The sequence below is a fragment of the Triticum urartu genome, chromosome 1A (assembly GCF_056163025.1).
Source record: "Triticum urartu cultivar PI428250 chromosome 1A, HENAU_Tu73, whole genome shotgun sequence".
NCBI lineage: Eukaryota > Viridiplantae > Streptophyta > Magnoliopsida > Poales > Poaceae > Triticum > Triticum urartu.
In genome coordinates, this window is record NC_141873.1 from 304677866 (window position 1) to 304699961 (window position 22096).

The following is a 22096-nucleotide window of genomic DNA, read 5'->3' on the forward strand; positions in this document are numbered from 1 at the left end:
AGTCATACATTACGCAAAGCGGGGGTAAGACACGGCACCCCTAAAGAACTGAAGACCATGCCTGGCTCCACTGAAGTGGTAGGGTGAACCGGAGTAGGTTGACGAGCTGCGTGCAGAGCTGCTAACTCGGCTTCCCGACATGCACGACCATGATCCACCACATCCTGCACATTAGCACCACCACCTGCCGGGTTGTGCCCTCGCGGCGAGTTACGGTGGCGTGCATTGCTTGATACGGCCGGTTCATCCTCAACGTGCCTGTTGTAGCTCTGACTCGGACGAGGGGTGGAATGAATCCTCTCGCGACTATGCAAATAAGCCTGTTGCTAGTTTAAAGCTGTTTGAAGGAGCTCTCTTGCCCGTCATGTCTCAATTGCCACTGGTGACTCACTGTCAGTTGGGAGGGCTGCCAATCGTGAAGTGGCGGCCACAATGTTATCCAACGGGTTGGAGTAATGCCCCGGGGGTGTCGGAACATATTGCGGCACAATGTTGTTCTGACGAGGCGGGTTCATCGTGCGCGGCTGAACCGGCGCTCCTGTTCCCAGCGCCTCTGTCCAATTTACCACCGGCTGGTTACTGGTTCCTGCTCCGGGCATGTTGAAGAGATTTCTTGGTTCATAGCCCGGCGGGAGGTGCGACCGGTATCTCCTCCTCATGACATCATCTGAAGCATTCTGATCCAGCCTAAGCCGGTAGGCCTGAGCTTCTAACTCGGCCCATTATGTAGCCATCCTGGCGTTCTCTGCTGCTAGGTCCGCTTTAGCCTGAGTTATCTGATCCTTCACCTTTGCAATCTCCGCGTTGTGCTGATCCCATTTTGCTGCCTCCACCTTTGCTGCCAGCAATGTTGCCAAGGCGTCGAATAAATCAGACAAAACCTGAGCCGGGGGCGATGCTGAGCCCCTTGCTCCCGCCGGCGTTGCTGTTGCTAAACCGGAGAGCATTGCCGCGGTGGTAGAAGAGTGTTGCACTGGTTGTGTGCCGGCCATGAAGACCGCGACCCGGCTTGGCAGATCGAGGAGGTCCGGAATACTGTTGCCATCGGAACCTCCGCTAATCTGGCCATCCTGCAATTGATACAGGGACTCGGTTTCTCTGGTTGAAGATTCATCATCAGAACGGATAAGGGTTTCTCCATCAGATGTTGGTCCATCCTCATACTCCACTCCATGGATGACTCCTACGAAAACATGCCTTGCTGCGGGCTGAACTGGGGCAGGGCTTGCACGCTGAGCCGTCTTGATGATGTCAGTGCAGGTGTCCGGCTCAGGGCCCGGTTCGCCGACTTTGCCGATGAAGACATGAATTCCACCAAAGGGGACTCGGTACCCATATTCGATTGAACCGGCCTCGAGACCCCACCCTGCGTCATCGATGTAGAGCTTGCCGCGATGACTCTTCGTCATCCGGCCCATAGCGTATCCCTTGAGTCCTTCGAAGCTACCCTTCAAGAACTCAAAACCATCGTGCGATAGCCCCACGGTGGGCGCCAACTGTCGTGGGTTTGTCACTGCAGATGTCCTCGTGAAAGGACTTAGTCGTGGAGCCATCACTACGGGTTAGCTTAAGGGGGTTAAACAGGACAAGGGACACGAGGGTTTTTATACTAGTTCAGCCCCTTCGATGAAGGTAAAAGCCTACGTCTAGTTGTGTTTGGTATTGCTGGGGTTTCGATGACCAGGGAGCGAATCCGCTTTGCCTGGCTCTCGAGTTGTTGTGTGTTGTCCCTAAACCGCGGTCGGGTCGTCCCTTTATATACACAGGTTGACGCCCGCCAGTTTACAGAGTCCCGAGGCCGGATCATAAACGTATCCGGCTCAGTCTCTATCATTCCTATCTTACAATACAAGTTACATGGGAAAGTCGGTTTACATCTACAGGCCTTCACTCGCCTTTGGGCCTTGGGCCTTCGTAAAGCGCCACCATCCTTACATCTTCATGGGCTTATAATCTTCATGGAGTTAATCCGACTACTCATGGCCGGTTTACATCCAGTAGTAATATCCCCAACAGGTATGATAGAACAACTTCTAGCTAATCCTTATGCAGGAGATGGAACCGGACATCCTGATATGCACTTGATATATGTAGAACAAATTTGTGGATTGTTCAATCTTGCAGGTTTACCCGGAGATGAAGTTATGAAGAAGGTTTTCCCTTTATCTTTGAAGGGAAAAGCATTGGCATGGTATAGGCTATGCGATGATATTGGATCTTGGAATTGGAATCGTTTGAAATTGGAGTTCCATCAAAAAAATTATCCTGTGCATCTAGTTCATCGTGATCAGAATTATATATATAATTTTTGGCCTCATGAAGGAGAAAGTATTGCTCTAGCTTGGGGAGGCTTAAATAAATGTTATATTGATGCCCCAATCATGAGCTCTCAAGAGAAATTATTATCCAAAACTTTTATGCTTGGCTTTCTCGTAATGATCAAACCATGCTTGATACTTCTTGTGTTGGTTCTTTTATGAAGAAGACTATTAAATTCCGGTGGTATCTTTTGGAAAGAATTAAATGCAACTCAGAAGATTGGGAACTCGACAAAGGTAAAGAGTCAGGTATTAAACTTAAGTATGATTGTGTTAAATCTTTTATGGATACCGATGCTTTTCAAAAGTTTAGCACTAAATATGGACTTGACTCTGAGATAGTAGCCTCTTTTGTGAATCATTTGCTACTCATGTTGATCTCCCTAAAGATAAGTGGTTTAAATATCACCCACCTATTAAGGAAGAAATCAAAGAACTGGTACCAGTTAAAGAAGAAACTATACTTTACAATGTTGATCCAGTTGTTCCTAATACTTATATTGAGAAACCACCTTTCCCTGTTAGGATAAAGGAACATGCTAAAGTTTCAACTATGGTTAAAAAAAGCTATATTAGAACACCTAAACGTGGTGAACAAATTAAAGTAGAACCTAGTATTTTTATGGTTAAAGATCTCTTGGAAGAAGATATGGATGGGCATGTTATTTACTTCTATGAAGAAGCTGCTAGAATTGCCAAACTGATAAAATGGATAAACATAGACATGTTGTTGGCATGCCCGTCATCTCAGTTAAGATAGGAGATCACTGTTATCATGGTTTATGTGACATATGTGCTAGTGTGAGTGCTATTCCTTACACCTTATATCAAGAAATTATGAATGACATAGCACCTGCAGAGATAGAAGACATGGATGTTACTATTAAACTTGCTAATAGAGACACTATTTCACCAATTGGGATTGTTAGAGATGTTTAAGTATTGTGTGGGAAAATAAAATACCCTACTGATTTTCTTGTTCTTGGTTCCCCACAAGATGACTTTTGTCCCATTATCTTTGGTAGACCTTTCTTGAACACCGTTAATGCTAAGATAGATTGTGAGAAACAAACTGTCGGTGTTAGTTTTGGTGATGAGTCTCATGAGTTTAATTTTTCCAAGTTTAGTAGAAAGCTTCATGAAAAAGAATTGCCTTGTAAGGATGAATTAATTGGTCTTGCTTCTATTGTTGTACCACCTACTGATCCTTTAGAACAATATGTGCTAGACCATGAAAATGATTTACATATGCATGAAAGAAATGAAATAGATAAGATTTTCTTTGAACAACGTCCCCTGCTTAAACACAATTTTCCTATTGAAACTCTAGGAGGTCCTACTCCACCTAAAGGTGATCCTGTTTTTGAATTAAAACAATTGCCGGAGACTTTGAAATATGCTTATCTTGATGAAAAGAAGATATATCATGTTATTATTAGTGCTAACCTTTCAGAACATGAAGAAGAAAGATTATTGAAAGTTATAAGGAAGCACAGAGCTGCTATTAGATATACTCTTGATGATTTAAAGGGCATTAGTGCCACTCTATGTTAGCACAAAATTAATATGGAACCTGATGCTAAACCCATTGTTGATCGCTAACATTAGTTAAACCCGAAGATGAAAGAAGTGGTAAGAATGGAAATATTAAAACTTCTAGAAGCAGGTATAATCTATCCTATAGCTGATAGTAGATGGGTGAGTCTTGTTCATTGTGTCCCTAAGAAAGGAGGTATAACTGTTGTTCCTAATGATAAGAATGAACTTATTCCACAAAGAATTGTTACAGGTTATAGAATGGTAATTGATTTTAGAAAATTAAACAAAGCAACTAGAAAAGATCATTACCCTCTGCCTGTTATTGATCAAATGCTTGAAAGATTATCTAAGAACACACACACTTTTGCTTCCTTGATGGATATTCTGGTTTTTCACAAATACGTGTTTCTCAACCTGATCAAGAAAAGACCACTTTTACTTGTCCCTTTGGAACTTATGCTTATAGACGTATGCCTTTCGGTTTATGTAATGCACATGCTACCTTTCAAAGATGTATGACTGCTATATTCTCTGACTTTCGTGAAAAGATTGTTGAGGTTTTCATGGATGACTTCTCTGTTTATGGGAAGTCTTTTGATGATTGTTTTAGCAATCTTGATCGAGTTTTGCAGAGATGTGAACAAACAAATCTTGTCTTGAATTGGAAGAAGTGCCACTTGATAGTTAATGAAGGCATTGTCTTGGGTCATAAAATTTCTGAAAGAGGTATTGAAGTGGACAAATCTAAGGTTGATGCAATTGAGAAAATGACATGTCCTAAAGATATAAAAGGTATTCCTAGTTTCTTAGCTCATGCTGTTTTCTATAGGAGATTTATCAAAGACATTTCTAAAAATTCTTGGCCTCTTACGAATCTTTTGCAAAAGGATATTCTCTTTGTTTTTTTATGATGATTGTTTAGAAGCCTTTGAAATACTCAAGAAAGCCTTAATTTCTGCACCTATTGTTCAACCACCTGATTGCAACTTGCCTTTTGAAATTATGTGTGATGCTAGTGATTATGCTGTTGGTGCTGTTCTAGGACAAAGAGTTGCTAAGAAACTGAATGTAATTCATTATGCTAGTAAAACTCTAGACAGTGCTCAAAGAAATTATGCTACTACTGAAAAAGAATTCTTCACAGTGGTGTTTGCTTGTGATAAGTTTAGACCTTATATTGTTGATTCCAAAGTAACTGTTCACACAGACCATGTTGCTATTAAATATCTTATGGAAAAGAAAGATGCTAAACCTAGACTTAGTCGATGGGTTCTCTTGCTACAAGAATTTGATTTGCATATCATTGATAAAAAAGGAGCTGAGAACCCAGTAGCTGCAATAAATGTTGCTCATAGTACTCCTTGGTATGCTGACTATGCTAGTTACATTGTTGCTAAATATTTACCACCTAGCTTTACATACCAACAAAAGAAAAAAAATCTTCTATGATTCAAGACATTACTTTTGGGATGACCCACATCTTTATAAAGAGGGAGTAGATGGTATTATTAGATGTTGTGTACCTGAGCATGAACAAGGACAAATCCTACGGAAATGTTACTCCGAAGCTTATGGAGGGCATCATGCTGGAGATAGATGTAACATCCCAAATTTTCAATTTGGAATGTTATACATTAGGTCATCATTTCATATCATATTTTATTGCATTTTGGCTTGATCCTCGAAATCCTAAGCAACTCAAGGATCCTCGGAGAGAGAGTTGGGGATTTCACTGTTTTCATATTTGAATTTTATCAAATATTGAAACGAGGATTTTTGGTTCTAATTATTTTTCTCTCCGAAAATACTTCATGTTAAAAGATATGAGAGGAGATAATATGACTTCTCCAAAATAAATGAAATATTGGAGGAAAAATATTAAAATCAAATATTTGATTTTATTGCTATTTTATTTGGATTAGAAAAACTGCACGTTTTCAAAATTGCATTTTAGGGCCAAGAAAATGTTCATCTTGTTCTAAATAATTTATTTAGATGGTGAAATTTTGTTTTGGCATTTTTAGATTTTTTATTTATTTTTCTAGGATTTATTTTCAGCGGAATCTGTTAAAAAAAACTTCTTCCGCGCCCGACTGGGCCAAGGCCCAGCCGAGCCAGGCTGCCAGCCCGCGCCGCGCCACCGCCTCCGCCGTGCCCGAGTCCGGCCAGGACTCGGCAGCCGCCGCCGTCGCCGCCCGGGACACCTCCCAGCCCCCTCCCGCAAGCCAACCCTCCCCCTTATAAGACGAGTCCGGGGCCCCCTCTAGAGCCCCAAGCCGCAGCCGCCGCCGCTGCAAGCCACCCCGCCGCCGCTCACCGCTGCTGCTGCCGCCGCCTACCGTGCCTCGCCCCGCCGCCAGCCGTGCCACCGCCGCCCTTCCCCGCCGCCCCACCACACCACCCGCAGCCCCACCCCGCCTCGCTGGAGCCGCCGCGGAACCCGCCAGAGCCGCCGCCGATCCGATCCGGAGCAGCCGATTTTTTTTCTCGGTTTAGGTAAAAACCGTTGGCTTTTTTTAAAACCCTAGTTTCGGTTTTTTTAGATCGGTTCATTGGTTTTCTCGGTTTAGTTACTTAGCGGACGTTCGTCCGTACGTTCATTTTAATGAACGGTGTTCACTCGTTAGCCGCAAACAACGAACGCTTGTTCGTTAGCCTGTTCGTCAGTTTTTCTTTTTCTCGGATTTCTCACGATTATTTTCGATCGCGATTTCTGATTCGATTCTCATTTTAGTTTATATTTTCGCTCGTGTATCGGAATCAGGCGATTCGAGCGCCTAGATCTTCGTCTCCAAGTCCTCTTTCCGTTTAGCCAACTTGAACAAGATTTTGGTATAGTAAAATTTGACCTTAGTTTGGATTAGTAATCGGATCTTGTTTCTTTCGCCGTTTGAGTTTCGTTGCTCTGTTTGATTTGATTCTTTTTGCAAACCGGAGTTCTTAAGTTGAACTTTCTGGTTAGATATTCTTATTTGTGTTTTACTCATGCGTCTTTGCTTGATTTCTTATGTATGCTATTGTTTGTTTGCGATAGAACACCCGGAGTGCGAAGCGTGCTACTACGAGTCTCTAGGTTTTGCGGATCATCAGCAAGGCAAGTAACACTTTGATCATATTCCCTTTATCACCCAGTTTTTATGCATTAGTTTCAACCCTCAAACATTGCATGGTTAGGACTTGATAACATGTGGGACTGGGAAGTAGTTGATGATGTAGAACCTATTGCCCTGTTATTATCAAACCCTTGGGAGTAACTTCTACGTATCGCTTATTATCCCATGCTATGCTCGTAGACGTGGTTTGGGTGAGTGAATCCATGACAGATGTGAGATTGTTAATTAATGGTTCAACTTAAGGTGGCAACTTTAATACACATCTGGGTGGATTGCTTTTCGGGCACCTGGAGAATCCAGTGTTGTCCTAGGATATCCCGGAGTACCCGTGTGATAATCCTAAGGTCCGCCACCCAGGCTCAAAGGGAACTGAGATATTTCATGCTAGAAACTTCCGTGTGCAGCCACAAGCTATTATGGGCTCTAGCATAGTTGAGTAAGTTGCGTGAAGCTATTGAAGAGGTAGACTAGCAGATGTAGTGGGTTGTAGGTGGTATAGTCTATCCGGAGTAGAGAGTTAATGCTTCTGAAAGACTGTGTCTCGGTCATCCGTTTCTCAAACACCATGTAGTGCGAGAAATCCAACGGAGGAGATCGAGTCTTGTGGGGAAAAGTGCGCAAACCTCTCCAGAGTGTACAAACTAATCATGGTTAGCCGTGTCCCCGGTTATGGACATCATGAGTATCTAGTACTTGGATCATCATATGTATCTCATCACTCTAAATTAATATTGTTGGGTTGATAATTACTTTTAATTGGGATTGAGTTGGAGGAACCTTCTCAATGATGTTTCAACTACCATGATAGTTAAATAAAATCTATTCCTTTGTTGTAGGAAAAAATTGGCTTTTCGCAAAACTTTAACCGTAGAGCTTTCCACCAGCCAAATATGCATATAGTGATAGTATTATTCTGTTCTTGCTCTACCGTGTTATATTGCCAGCATATTCCATGTGTTGACCCATTTTCGGGCTGAAATGTATTATGTTGCAGACTTTTCAGAGGAGTAAGGTTCGTTAGGTCGTTGCCATGCAGCTCGGCTATGCCGTTGGAGTTGATGGACTCACTTTATCTTCCAAGCCTTCCGTTGTTATCATATTAGATGGCCTTAAGCCATATCTATTGTAATAAGTTCTCTTTTGAGACATTCGATGTAATAAGTGTGTGATTGCTACTCTGTTATAAATCCTTCGAGTATTGTGTGTGTCAGCATTACTGATCCAGGGATGACACTGAAGCACAGAGACTTGACCGTTTGAGGTCGGGTCGCTACAAGATGGTATCAGAGCACACACTGAGTGTAGGACACGACCACTAAGCTAAAGCCCTAGATCACCACTCTCTTCTCATTTCTGATTCCTCTCCATTTTCTACTCTTTAGGATGGCGGACGCAAGGAACAAGTTTGCACAACCGGATGAAGAAGCACCTTTTGGACGACACTTGAAGGAAGTCACTAAGTACCTGAACATTGGAATACCAAGATTCACCGGGACTTACAATGCCACTTTACCAGAAGAGGAGCGATGGATGATTCAAGTTCAAGTTCTAGGAAGGACATTCGCGCCAGTCACTAAACCCATAGAGTTTTCCTTTGATGCACCAACCTGGAGTCTGGGAAAGAGTATGGCGGCTCACATCACCATGGGACGCATTGGAGAAGTTTACCATAAGGAACTTAAGGATACTATCTACCGGATTTTTGGGTGCCGAGATGAGCAATGGGAGATGATCAGCACCAGGAAGGATAGATCAATCGCAGCTTTCATCCAGGAGTTAAACCAGCACATTCGTCACCAGGAGAACCAGATGTGCCCAGGCATGATAGATCTGAAGAAGGCAATGACAAGGATCAAGGAACTGGAGGAAGAACTCAAGGCTACTCGCGAAGATTATGAGGAGGAAATCGTTGTACTAATGGAGAAGAATGACGATTTGGAAACGAAGCTAGGAGTATTCATGGGAGACCCCGCGCCAGGAGGAGAAGACGATGAACCCAAGGAGATTCGTTCTAAGGACTACATCATCGTCGACGACACCGACTCGGACCCCGACGATAGCGATGATGACTATGAAGATGAAGCTAGAGCAGACATCATGGAGTCTTTGACCGATCAATATTTCTAGTAGACCACCACATCAGTAGTAGTATTCCACCATGTATATAGTATAGTCCGAGCACTTTTGTAACGATAGTTAGATCTATTGTATGCCCTTGCTTGGTTGATTGAGTGATATGATTGTGTTTGTCTCATGTGCATATGGGTAGTTTTTTTCTCACTAGACCTCATTCTATTCTATTCTCTTCCCTCTAAACCCTCAGATGCCTCCTAGACGTGACCCCGGATTTACTTTCCCACTGGATCTCACTCAGTTGATCCAGCAGTAGAATACACTGATGCAGTTGTTAGTTCAGAACCAAGGCAACAACAACAACAACCCACCACCACCACCAGTTGACAACTTAGCCCGCTTTCTGAGGTTGCAGCCGCCGATGTTTTCCAGTAGCACCGAGCCGATAGTGGTGGATGATTGGCTCCACGGGATTGGAAGGGAGTTAACCACTGCAGGATGTACAGATGCTGAGAAGGTGTGTTTTGCCGCACATCAGTTGGATGGACTAGCAGCCTCATGGTGGGAGAATTACACAGTCCCCTATCCTATAGCCACTGTTACATGGGATCAGTTTCAGCAAGCATTCCACACCGCCCATGTCTCAACGGGAGCTATGAGCATGAAGAAGCGTGAGTTTCGCAAGTTGCACCAAGGGAACCGTACTGTGGGGCAGTACGTGGATGAATTTAGTAAGCTGTCTCGTTATGCCCCTGACGATGTGGCCACAGATGCCGCGAAGCAGGAGAAGTTTATGGAAGGGCTGAACGATGAGATGAGCATGCAGTTGATGGTGGCAACATTTAACAACTACCAGGAGTTGGTAGACAAGGCTCTTATGATTGAAGGGAAGCAGCAGCAAATTGAGAGCCGCAAAAGGAAGTATGGACAAGGAAGGTACAGCTCAGGAGCTCAGCAGAAGCCTCGTCTAACCCCGAACTCAGGAGGACTTGTTCATAACCATGGAGGTCATAACCACAATGGAGGAAGTTCGCATAACCACAATGGTTCCAAGAATGGGACTGGGAACGGAACAAGCAACAACCAGACCCGCTCCAATCCAGCCACACCCGCCAAGAGAGACCTAAGTCACATTACTTGCTTCAAGTGCGGGAAGACTGGACACTATGCCACGGAGTGCCCTGAAGCGAAGAATGGAAACGGTAATGGGAGCGCTGGGAAGAAGCCTAATCCATTCAACAAAGGACAAGTGAACCACGTTAACATGGAGGAGGTTGAAGGGCAGCCAGACACAGTTATCGGTAAGTTTTTGGTTAAGTCTTTTACTGCCCTTGTTCTTTTTAATACTGGTGCATCACATTCATACATATCAAGGGAATTCATGGATAAGTTTAAACTACCAACCCAAACCCTTAGGACCCCTCTGTTAGTAAGTTCACCTGGAGCAGAATATATGGCCAGCCGATGGTGCGACCAGATACCCCTAACCATTGGTAGCCATGTTTTTCCGTCAGACCTAATAATTTTGGAGTCACAAGGATTGGATGTGATATTAGGCATGGACTAGATGTCAAAGTATGGAGGAAGCATTGACTGTGCTAGTAAATCAATTTGTCTCACCACCCCGGAGGGAAAAATGATCAAGTATGTATCTAGACATGCGCCTAGGAGGAGCCAAGTAAATACCCTCACGGGAGTTGTTCAGGAGGAAGTGCCTGTAGTGAAGGATTACCCAGATGTTTTTCCAGAGGAGTTACCAGGCATGCCACCGGATCGAGACATCGAGTTTTTGATAGAGCTATTGCCAGGTACCGGGCCAATATCAAAGAGACCCTACCGGATGCCCGCAAATGATCTGGAGGATATTAAGAAGTAGATCAAGGAGTTATTGGAGAAAGGTTACATCGAACGGAGTTCATCACCATGGGGAGCCCCGGTGCTTTTGGTTGAGAAGAAGGATAAGTCTCTAAGGATGGTTGTTGATTATCGTGCATTGAATGAGGTGACGATCAAGAACAAATACCCACTGTCGGTGATCAATGATTTGTTTGACCAGTTGCAAGGAGCTAAGGTGTTTTCGAAGATCGATTTGCGATCAGGATATCACCAGCTGAAGATCCAGGAAAAGGATATACCTAAAACCGCATTTACCACAAGGTACGGGTTATATGAGTATACGGTCATGTCATTTGGACTGACTAACGCCCCTGCCTATTTCATGAGCATGATGAACAAGGTGTTCATGGAATATTTGGATAAGTTTGTTGTTGTGTTCATTGATGATATAATGGTATACTCGAAGAATGAAGAGGAGCACAAAGAGCATTTGCGTTTAGTTCTCGAGAAACTCAGGGAACATCAGTTGTATGCCAAGTTCAGCAAATGTGAGTTTTGGTTGAAAGAAGTTGGATTCCTTGGACATGTTATATCAGGAGAAGGTATACCAGTAGACCCCACCAAGGTTCAGTCAGTCACTGAATGGTTGGCACCCACTTCAGTTAGCGAGATCCGCAGTTTTCTTGGACTCGCAGAATACTACCGGAGATTCATTGAGAATTTTTCCAAGATTGCGAAGCCAATGACAGAGCTATTGAAGAAGGATACCAAATTTAAATGGACGGAAGAATGTGAAGCAAGTTTTCAGGAGTTAAAGAAACGTCTGACTACAGCCCTAGTACTGATTCTGCCAGATATACGCAAGGATTTCCAAGTGTATTGCGATGCCTCTCGCGTAGGACTTGGAGGAGTACTGATGCGGTATGGAAGAGTTGTTTCGTATGCCTCGCGACAACTGAAACCGCATGAGTTAAATTATGCCATGCATGACTTGGAGTAGGCTGCCATAGTGCATGCGTTGAAGACTTGGAGACGTTATCTTATTGGAAACCATTGCATTGTATACACTGACCATAAGAGTTTGAAGTAAATTTTCACACAGAAGGAGCTGAACCTTAGGCAGAGGAGATGGTTGGAGCTTATAAAGGATTATGACATGAAGCTTCACTATCATCTAGGCAAGGCCAACGTCGTAGCAGACGCTTTGAGCCGGAAGAGTTATGCCAACACACTCATAAGCGCAGGGTTGCCAAAGGAGTTGGCAGAGGATCTCAGGGAACTTCGATTGGAGATTGTCCCTAGAGGTTTTGTTGCAACAATGGAAGTTCAGTCTACATTGTTAGGAAAGATTCGAGAAGCTCAGAAGGATGACAAAGAGATCGCCAAGATAAAAGAGAGAATGATAAAGGAAAGGCCAAAGGTTTTCGTGAGGATGAACATGACACCTTGTGGTTTGAGGACCGTGTTTATGTGCCCAATAACATAGAGATCAGGAAGTTAATACTTCAAGAGGCTCATGACTCACCATACTTGATACACCCGGAAACACCAAGATGTATGTGGATTTAAAGGAACGTTTCTGGTGGACTGGAATGAAGAAGGATATTGCCGAGTATGTAGCCGTATGTGATGTATGTCAGAGGGTGAAGGCAGAACATCAAAAGCCAGCCGGATTGTTACAGCCTATGCTGATACCCGAATGGAAGTGGGATAAGCTTGGCATGGATTTCATCACCGGATTGCCCAGGACCAAATCAGGATATGATTCTATATGGGTAGTAGTTGATCGCTTGACCAAAGTAGCCCACTTTATCCCAGTAAAAACCACCTATACAAGTGCCAAGTTGGCCAAGATATACATGACCAGGATCGTATGTTTGCACGGAGTTCCAAGGACCATTGTATCAGATAGAGGAACCCAGTTTACCTCAAAGTTTTGGAATCAGTTGCATGAAACTTTGGGAACCATACTGGAGTTCAGTACAACTTTTCACCCGCAAACAGATGGACAGACCGAGAGAGTCAACCAGATTCTGGAGGATATGTTGAGAGCTTGTGCACTAGATTATGGATCTAGTTGGGATGACAACTTGCCCTACGTAGAGTTCTCATACAACAACAGTTACCAGGCCAGTCTGAAGATGGCACCTTTCGAAGCCTTGTATGGAAGGAGGTGCAGGACACCGTTGTTGTGGGATGAAGTTGGAGACCGTCAGTTGTTTGGACTAGATTTGATCAAGGAATCAGAAGAGAAGGTTAAAATGATTAGAGATAGACTGGAGGTAGCTTAATCCCGATAGAAGAGTTATGCAGATTCAAAACGTAAGGTGGTAGTCTATGAAATCAGAGACAGAGTGTATCTACGAGTATCACCACTCCGAGGAGTTAAGCGCTTTGGAGTTAAGGGAAAGTTAGCGCCACGCTTTATGGGACCATACAGAGTTTTGGAACGTATGGGAGAAGTTGCGTATAAGTTGGAATTACCCGAAGGATTGTCAGGAGTTCACGATGTGTTCCACGTTTCTCAGTTGAAGAAGTGCCACACAGAGATGGCTGACTTTCCTCTGAGAGATACAGTACCGCTGGAAGCGATCCAGTTGGACAATGATTTGACTTATGAGGAGAAACCAGTCAAGATTCTCAAATTTGCCAGCTAGGTTACCCGCAACAAGGTTATTAAGTTTTGCAAAGTTCAGTGGAGCCACCACACCGAGGACGAATCCACCTGGGAACGAGAGGATGATCTTCGCAAAGACCACCCACACCTATTTTCTTGCCAACCCGAATCTCGAGGGCGAGATTCATCTTAAGGGGGGTAGGTTTGTAACATCCCAAATTTTCAATTTGGAATGTTATACATTAGGTCATCATTTCATATCATATTTTATTGCATTTTGGCTTGATCCTCGAAATCCTAAGCAACTCAAGCACCCTCGGAGAGAGAGTTGGGGATTTCACTGTTTTCATATTTGAATTTTATCAAATATTGAAACGAGGATTTTTGGTTCTAATTATTTTTCTCTACGAAAATACTTCATGTTAAAAGATATGAGAGGAGATAATATGACTTCTCCAAAATAAATGAAATATTGAAGGAAAAATATTAAAATCAAATATTTGCTTTTATTCAGATTTTATTGCTATTTTATTTGGATTAGAAAAATTGCACGTTTTCAAAATTGCATTTTAGGGCCAAGAAAATGTTCATCTTGTTCTAAATATTTTATTTAGACGGTGAAAATTTGTTTTGGAATTTTTAGATTTTTATTTATTTTTCTAGGATTTATTTTCAGCGGAATCTGTTAAAAAAACTTCTTTCGCGCCCGACTGGGCCAAGGCCCAACCGAGCCAGGCCGCCGGCCCGCGCCGCGCCACCGCCTCCGCCGTGCCCGAGTCCAGCCAGGACTCGGCAGTCGCCGCCGTCGCCGCCCAGGACACCTCCCCGCCCCCTCCCGCAAGCCACCCCCCTTATAAGCCGAGCCCGGGGCCCCCTCTGGAGCCCCAAGTCGCAGCCGCCGCCGCTGCAAGCCGCCCCGCCGCCGCTCGCCGCGGCCTACCGCGCCTCGCCCCGCCGCCAGCCGCCGCCCTTCCCCGCAGCCGCGCCGCACCACCACCGCCCCGCCGCACCACCCGCATCCCCACCCAGCCTCGCCGGAGCCACCGCGGAACCCGTCGGAGCCGCCACCGATCCGATCCGAAGCCCCCGTTTTTTTTTCTCGGTTTAGGTAAAAACCGTTCGTTTTTTTAAACCCTAGTTTCGGTTTTTTTAGATCGGTTCGTTGGTTTTCTTGGTTTAGTTACTTAGCGGACGTTCATCCGTACGTTCATTTTAACGAACGGTGTTCACTCGTTAGCCGCAGACAGCGAACGTTCGTTCGTTAGCCTGTTCGTCAGTTTTTCTTTTTCTCGGATTTCTCGCAATTATTTTCGATCGCGATTTCTGATCCGCTCTTCGTTTTAGTTTATCTTTTCGCTCGTTTATCGGAATCAGGCGATTCAAGCGCCTAGATCTTTGTCTCGAAGTCCTCTTTCCGTTTAATCAACTTGAACAAGATTTTGGTATAGTAAAATTTGACCTTAGTTCAGATTAGTAATCGGATCTTGTTTCTTTCGCCGTTTGAGTTTCGTTGCTCCATTTGATTTGATTCTTTTTGCAAACCGGAGTTCTTAAGTTGAACTTTCTGGTTAGATCTTCTTATTCGTGTTTTACCCGTGCGTCTTTTCTTGATTGCTTATGTATGCTATTGTTTTTTTGCGATACAACACCCGGAGTGCGAAGCGTGCTACTACGAGCCTCTAGGTTTTGCGAATCGTCAGCAAGGCAAGTAACACTTTGATCATATTCCCTTTATCACCCAGTTTTTATGCATTAGTTTCAACCCTCAAACATTGCATGGTTAGGACTTGATAACATATGGGACTGGGAAGTAGTTGATGAGGTAGAACCTATTGCCCTGTTATTATCAAACCCTTGGGAGTTACTTCTACGTATCGCTTATATTGCCATGCTATGCTCGTAGACATGGTTTGGGTGAGTGAATCCATGACAGATGTGAGATTGTTAATTAATGGTTCAATTTAAGGTGGCAACTTTAATACACATCTGGGTGGATTGCTTGTCGGGCACCTGGAGAATCCAGTGTTGTCCTAGGATATCCCGGAGTACCCGTGTGATAATCCTAAGGTCCGCCACCCAGGCTCAAAGGGAACTGAGATATTTCATGCTAGAAACTTCCGTGTGCAGCCACAAGCTATTATGGGCTCTACCATAGTTGAGTAAGTTGCGTGAAGCTCTTGAAGAGGTAGACTAGCAGATGTAGTGGGTTGTAGGTGGTATAGTCTATCCGGAGTAGAGAGTTAATGCTTCTGAAAGACTGTGTCTCGGTCATCCATTTCTCAAACACCATGTAGTGCGAGAAATCCAACGGAGGAGATCGAGTCTTGTGGGGAAAAGTGCGCAAACCTCTGCATAGTGTACAAACTAATCATGGTTAGCTGTGTCCCCGGTTATGGACATCTTGAGTATCTAGTACTTGGATCATCATATGTATCTCATCACTCTAAATTAATATTGTTGGGTTGATAATTACTTTTAATTGGGATTGAGTTGGAGGAACCTTCTCAATAATGTTTCAACTACCATGATAGTTAAATAAAATCTATTCCTTTGTTGTAGGGAAAAAATTGGCTTTTCGCAAAACTTTAACCGTAGAGCTTTCCACCAGCCAAATATGCATATAGTGATAGTATTATTCTGTTCTTGCTCTACCGTGTTATATTGCCAGCATATTCCATGTGCTGACCCGTTTTCGGGCTGCAACGTATTATGTTGCAGACTTTTCAAAGGAGGAGTAAGGTTCGTTAGGTCGTTGCCGTGCAGCTCAGCTATGCCGTTGGAGTTGATGGACTCACTTTATCTTCCAAGCCTTCCGCTGTTATCGTATTAGATGGCCTTAAGCCATATCTATTGTAATAAGTTCTCTTTTGAGACATTTGATGTAATAAGTGTGTGATTGCTACTCTGTTATAAATCCTTCGAGTACTGTGTGTGTCAGCATTACCGATCCAGGGATGACACTGAAGCACAGAGACTTGACCATTTGAGTTCGGGTCGCTACAATACAACTGCTCACAAAGTATTGCAATCTGGATTTTATTGGCCTACTCTCTTCAATGATTCCCGTAAGTTCGTCTTATCTTGTGATGAATGCCAAAGAATAGGTAATATCGGTAAGCGTCAAGAAATGCCTATGAATTATTCACTTGCTGTTGAGCCATTTGATGTTTGGGGATTTGATTACATGGGACCTTTTCCTTCCTCTAATGGGTATACACATATTTTGGTTGTTGTTGATTATGTTACTAAATGGGTAGAAGCTATTCCAACCAGTAGTGCTGATCACAACAGCTCTATTAAAATGGTCAAGGAAGTTATTTTCCCAAGGTTTGGAGTCCCTGGATATTTAATGACTGATGGTGGTTCACATTTTATTCATGGTGCTTTCTGTAAAATGCTTGCCAAGTATGATGTCAACCAGAGAATTGCATCACCTTATCATCCTCAGTCTGGTGGTGAAGTTGAACTTAGCAATAGAGAAATAAAATTAATTTTGCAAAAGACTGTCAATAGGTCCAGGAAGAATTGGTCTAAGAAATTAGATGATGCACTTTGGGCTTATAGAATAGCATATAAAAATCCTATGGGTATGTCTCCTTATAAAATGGTTTATGGAAAAGCTTGTCATTTGCCTCTTGAGTTAGAACATAAAGCATATTGGGCCATCAAAGAGCTCAATTATGATTTTAAACTTGCTGGTGAAAAGAGGTTATTTGATATTAGCTCTTTAGATGAATGGAGAACCCAAGCTTATGAAAATGCAAAATTATTCAAAGAAAAAGTTAAAAGATGGCATGACAAAAGAATCCAAAAGCGTGAGTTTAAAGTCAGAGAATATGTTCTTTTGTACAACTATTGTTTCAGATTCTTTGCAGGAAAACTCCTCTCAAAATGGGAGGCCCCTATGTTATCGAGGAAGTTTATCGGCCTGGAGCCATCAAAATAAATAATTCCGAAGGTACTAACCCGAAGGTTGTTAATGGACAACGAATAAAGCATTATATCTCAGGTACGTCCATTAATGTTGAAAGTAATATTATCCAAACTATGACACCAGAAGAACACATAAAAGAGTCCTTTTGGAACACTCCAGAATCGTGAAAATAAGGAGGTACGTGATACGGTAAGTAAACGGACTCCGAAAAATCCACAAAAATATTTTTGGGACATTTACATTTATGCCCCTAACTCGAATCCACTAATCAGATTTGCCCCTAATTCCGAGGCATGCTCAAATTTGCCCCTCTGCCGTCAGTTGCACTTATAGAAATGCCCTTCTATGCCGTTACCGTCCAGTCAAAGGCCTTTGACCGTTTTCTGGGCGTTTGCTTGACATTTTTGCCCCTCCTTACAGGTGGGGCCTCTGATTAAAATAACAACTCTCTCACCTCTATTGCAGTATCACTTACATGTGGGTCCTAAAAAAGAAAAAGAAAAAAGTATCTCTCTCTAGCTTACATGTGGGACCTAATAAATAAAATATAAAAGGGGGAAAAAACTCTCCCATCCCTACCTCACCTGTCTCTCTCTCACCTTCGACAGGGCCCATCAACCCATGCCCCGTACGCGGCGTCGCCGGGGTGTGGTGCCGCACAGCTCCGACTCCTTCTGCCCTCCCTGCTGCGGTTCCCTCTCCCTCCTCCCTCGCCCCTCTTTTCTCTCAGCCATGCGACAATCGTGCTCCATCAGAATCATGGCCATCTGCCCTGGTGCTGTTCGTCATGCACGCGGCCAACGGGAACCCCACGACCCGTAACCTTGTCCAGAGAATCCGCGTGTCCGTCCTCGATTACCTCACAGAATGAATTGAAGTATAACGCCCCCAATCATTATGGTTGATGTCATCAGCTCCCTCTCCAGTGATGCTTCACCGCGCCCCGATCTCCTCTTCTACGCCGTCCTTGTGCTTTCTCTTGGCTGCTTCGCCGAGATCTGATGCTTCCAGAACCTGTGGACCCCTTGATGCGGAGCCTTTCATTCCCGAGCCACCATGTCCGCGTTGCCTCGCTCCGCCGTCCGCCATGGACGACGAGGTCGTCGCTCTGGTGAATCCCAGGCCTCCTGGATCGCGCCTTCGTCAAATAAGTGAGCATTTTCTCACGTTCTTGAGTCCCCTCCCCCTATGTATCTTGCCCGTGCGTAACACTTGCGCCGTTTCCACGGGACCTCGTCGCCGGCGAGCTTCCCGGCTGCTCTGTGAACTCCCAGTGCCCTTGCCGAGCACCCCGCGACCCCACCTTGCTCCTGGACCATTCGCAACTCGCCCTCGCGTGCTCCCTCGCAGTCTCGAGCCGACCCCGGAGCGCCGGTGCTCACCGGAGTTCAAACTCCGTCATGTACATGAAAGGTGGGCCTAAGCTTGTTACTTACATTAGGGATAAACCATTATTAGTTCTTAACGACCCCTTTTAACCACCCCTTTTAGAGACGCTGACTAGAGAGCCCACCCCCAAAATAATTAAGTGAATAACATTTCAGAAAACAATACAACAATGACATGTGGAACCCATGAGAATTTTTTTTCATTTCGGTCCCACGTGTAAGTGAGACAGGCAGATAGAGGAAGAGAGAGAGCTTATACTTTTTATTTTTCTGTGAGTGGTTCCCACACGTCAGTGTCATATGGAGGGAGGGGTAGAAATGTCCAGAAAACGTCTCGTTGACGGTCAAAGGCCTTTGACTGGACGGTAACGTCACGGAATGGCATTTCTATAAGTGCAACTGACGACAGAGGGGAAAATTTGAGTATGCTTCGAAATTAGGGGCAAATCTGAGTAGTGGGTTCAAGTTAGGGGTAGAAATGGAAATGTTGTCAGCTTTGGAATACTTAGAAAAATAGGAAAATAAGAAACTACTAGGAAGCATACCCTGGTGGGCAAAAGACAGCAGGGCGCACTAGGCATGCCTGGCGCGCCCAGGTGGGTTGTGCCCACCCGGGACACCTTCCGAACTCCGTTTTCTTTCGTTTGCTTGACCCCAAGATAAAAAATCTATATATACTTCCCGAACCTGTTGATCACCGTATCGCAGAGAAATCCTCTGTTCTCTTTTCTTGCTGTTTTTCTGCCAGATCCCATCTACCATGGCCACCTCAAGCTCCTCCAAGGACAAGTTCTTCAAGAACGTCATCAACCCATATCTATGGGAGGTGGTGCAACACCCTCAGACCATCCAAATGCATGAGGGGGTGCTTCACCTTCGGGATGTGCCTTGTCCCAAGGGGACGGGAATCGTGGAGGCCAGGCTTGAAGCTATGGAGCAAGATGTCTTCCGGTGCAAGGGGATGGTGGAGCGTGGGCTCAATGCCAATCACCTCATGATGACGGACCTCTCCCGTGATCTCAAGGTGGATGGCGCCCATGAAGGACATCGTCTTCGCCCTCAACGAGCAAATCAACTTCCTCCAAAGCCAGATCTATGATCTCCAAAACCAAGTCTTTGAATATGAGGCGAGGTTTAAATGTATGAGTTTGGCTGTGATAACCCACAAGTATAGGGGATCGCAATAGTTTTCGAGGGTAGAGTATTCAACCCAAATTTATTGATTCGACACAAGGGGAGCCAAAGAATATTCTCAAGTATTAGCAGCTGAGTTGTCAATTCAACCACACCTGGAAAACTTAATATCTGCAGCAAAGTATTTAGTAGCAAAGTAATATGATAGTAGCGGTAATGGTAGCAAAAGTAACAGTAGCAGTTTTGTAGTAATTGTAACAGTGGCAACGGAAAAGTAACTAAGCAAAGATCAATATGTGAAAAGCTCGTAGGCAATGGATCAGTGATGGGTAATTATGTCGGATGCGATTCCTCATGCAATAGTTATAACATAGGGTGACACAGAACTAGCTCCAGTTCATCAATGTAATGTAGGCATGTATTCTGAATATAATCATACATGCTTATGGAAAAGAACTTGCATGACATCTTTTGTCCTACCCTCCCGTGGCAGCGGGGTCCTATTGGAAACTAAGGGATATTAAGGCCTCATTTTAATAGAGTATCGGACCAAAGCATTAGCACTTAGTGAATACATGAACTCCTCAAACTACGGTCATCACCGATAAGTATCCCGATTATTGTCACTTTGGGGTTAACGGATCATAACACATAATAAGTGACTATAGAATTGCAAGATATGATCAAGAACTCACATATGTTCATGAAAACATAATAGGTTCAGATCTGAAATCATGGCACTCGGGCCCTAGTGACAAGAATTAAGCATAGCAAAGTCATAGCAACATAAATCTCAGAACATAATGGATACTAGGGATCAAACCCTAACAAAACTAACTCGATTATATGATAAATCTCATCCAACCCATCACCGTCCAGCAAGCCTACGATGGAATTACTCACGCACAGCGGTGAGCATCATAAAATAGGTGATGGAGGAAGGTTGACGATGACAATGGCGATGGATTCCCCTCTCCGAGGCCCCGAACGGACTGCAGATCAGCCCTCCGAGAGAGATTAGGGCTTGGCGGCGGCTCCGTATCGTAAACCGCGATGAATCCTTCTCTCTGATTTTTTTTCTCCCTGAACGTGAATATATGGAGTTGGAGTTGAGGTCGATGGAGCGTCAGGGGGCCCACGAGGCAGGGGGCGCGCCTAGGGGGGTAGGCACGCCCCCCACCCTCGTGGATAGGGTGTGGGCCCCTGGCCTTGATTCTTTCACCAGTATTTTTTATATATTCCAAAAATATTCTCCGTTGATTTTCAGGTCATTCCGAGAACTTCTATTTCTGCACAAAAATAACACCATGGCAATTCTACTGAAAACAACGTCAGTCCGGGTTAGTTCCATTCAAATCATGCAAGTTAGAGTCCAAAACAAGGGCAAAAGTGTTTGAAAAAGTAGATACATTGGAGACGTATCAACTCCCCCAAGCTTAAACCTTTGCTTGTCCTCAAGCAATTCAGTTGATAAACTGAAAGTGATAAAGAAAAACTTTTACAAACTCTGTTTGCTCTTGTTGTTTTAAATATGTAAAGCCAACATTCAAGTTTTCAGCAAAGATTATGAACTAACCATATTCACAATAACATTTAGGTCTCATGTTTACTCATATCAATGGCATAATCAACTAGCGAGCAATAATAATAAATCTCGGATGACAACACTTTCTCAAAACAATCATAATATGATATAACAAGATGGTATCTCGCTAGCCCTTTATGAGACCGCAAAACATAAATGCAAAGCACCCCTGAAGATCAAGGGCTAACTAGAAATTGTAATTCATGGTAAAAGAGATCCAGTCATACTCAATGTAAACTAATAATAATACATGCAAATGACAGCGGTGCTCTCCCACTGGTGCTTTTTTAATAAGAGGATGATGACTCAATATAAAAGTAAAGGGATAAGCCCTTCGCAGAGGGAAGCAGGGATTTGTAGAGGTGCCAGAGCTCGATTTGGAAATAGAGATGAATAATATTTTGAGCAGTATACTTTCATTGTCAACATAACAACCGAGAGATCTCGATATCTTCCATGCTACACACATTATAGGAGGTTCCCAAGAAGAATGGTAAAGTTTATACTCCCCCACCACCAACAAGCATCAATCCATGGCTTGCCCGAAACAATGGGTGCC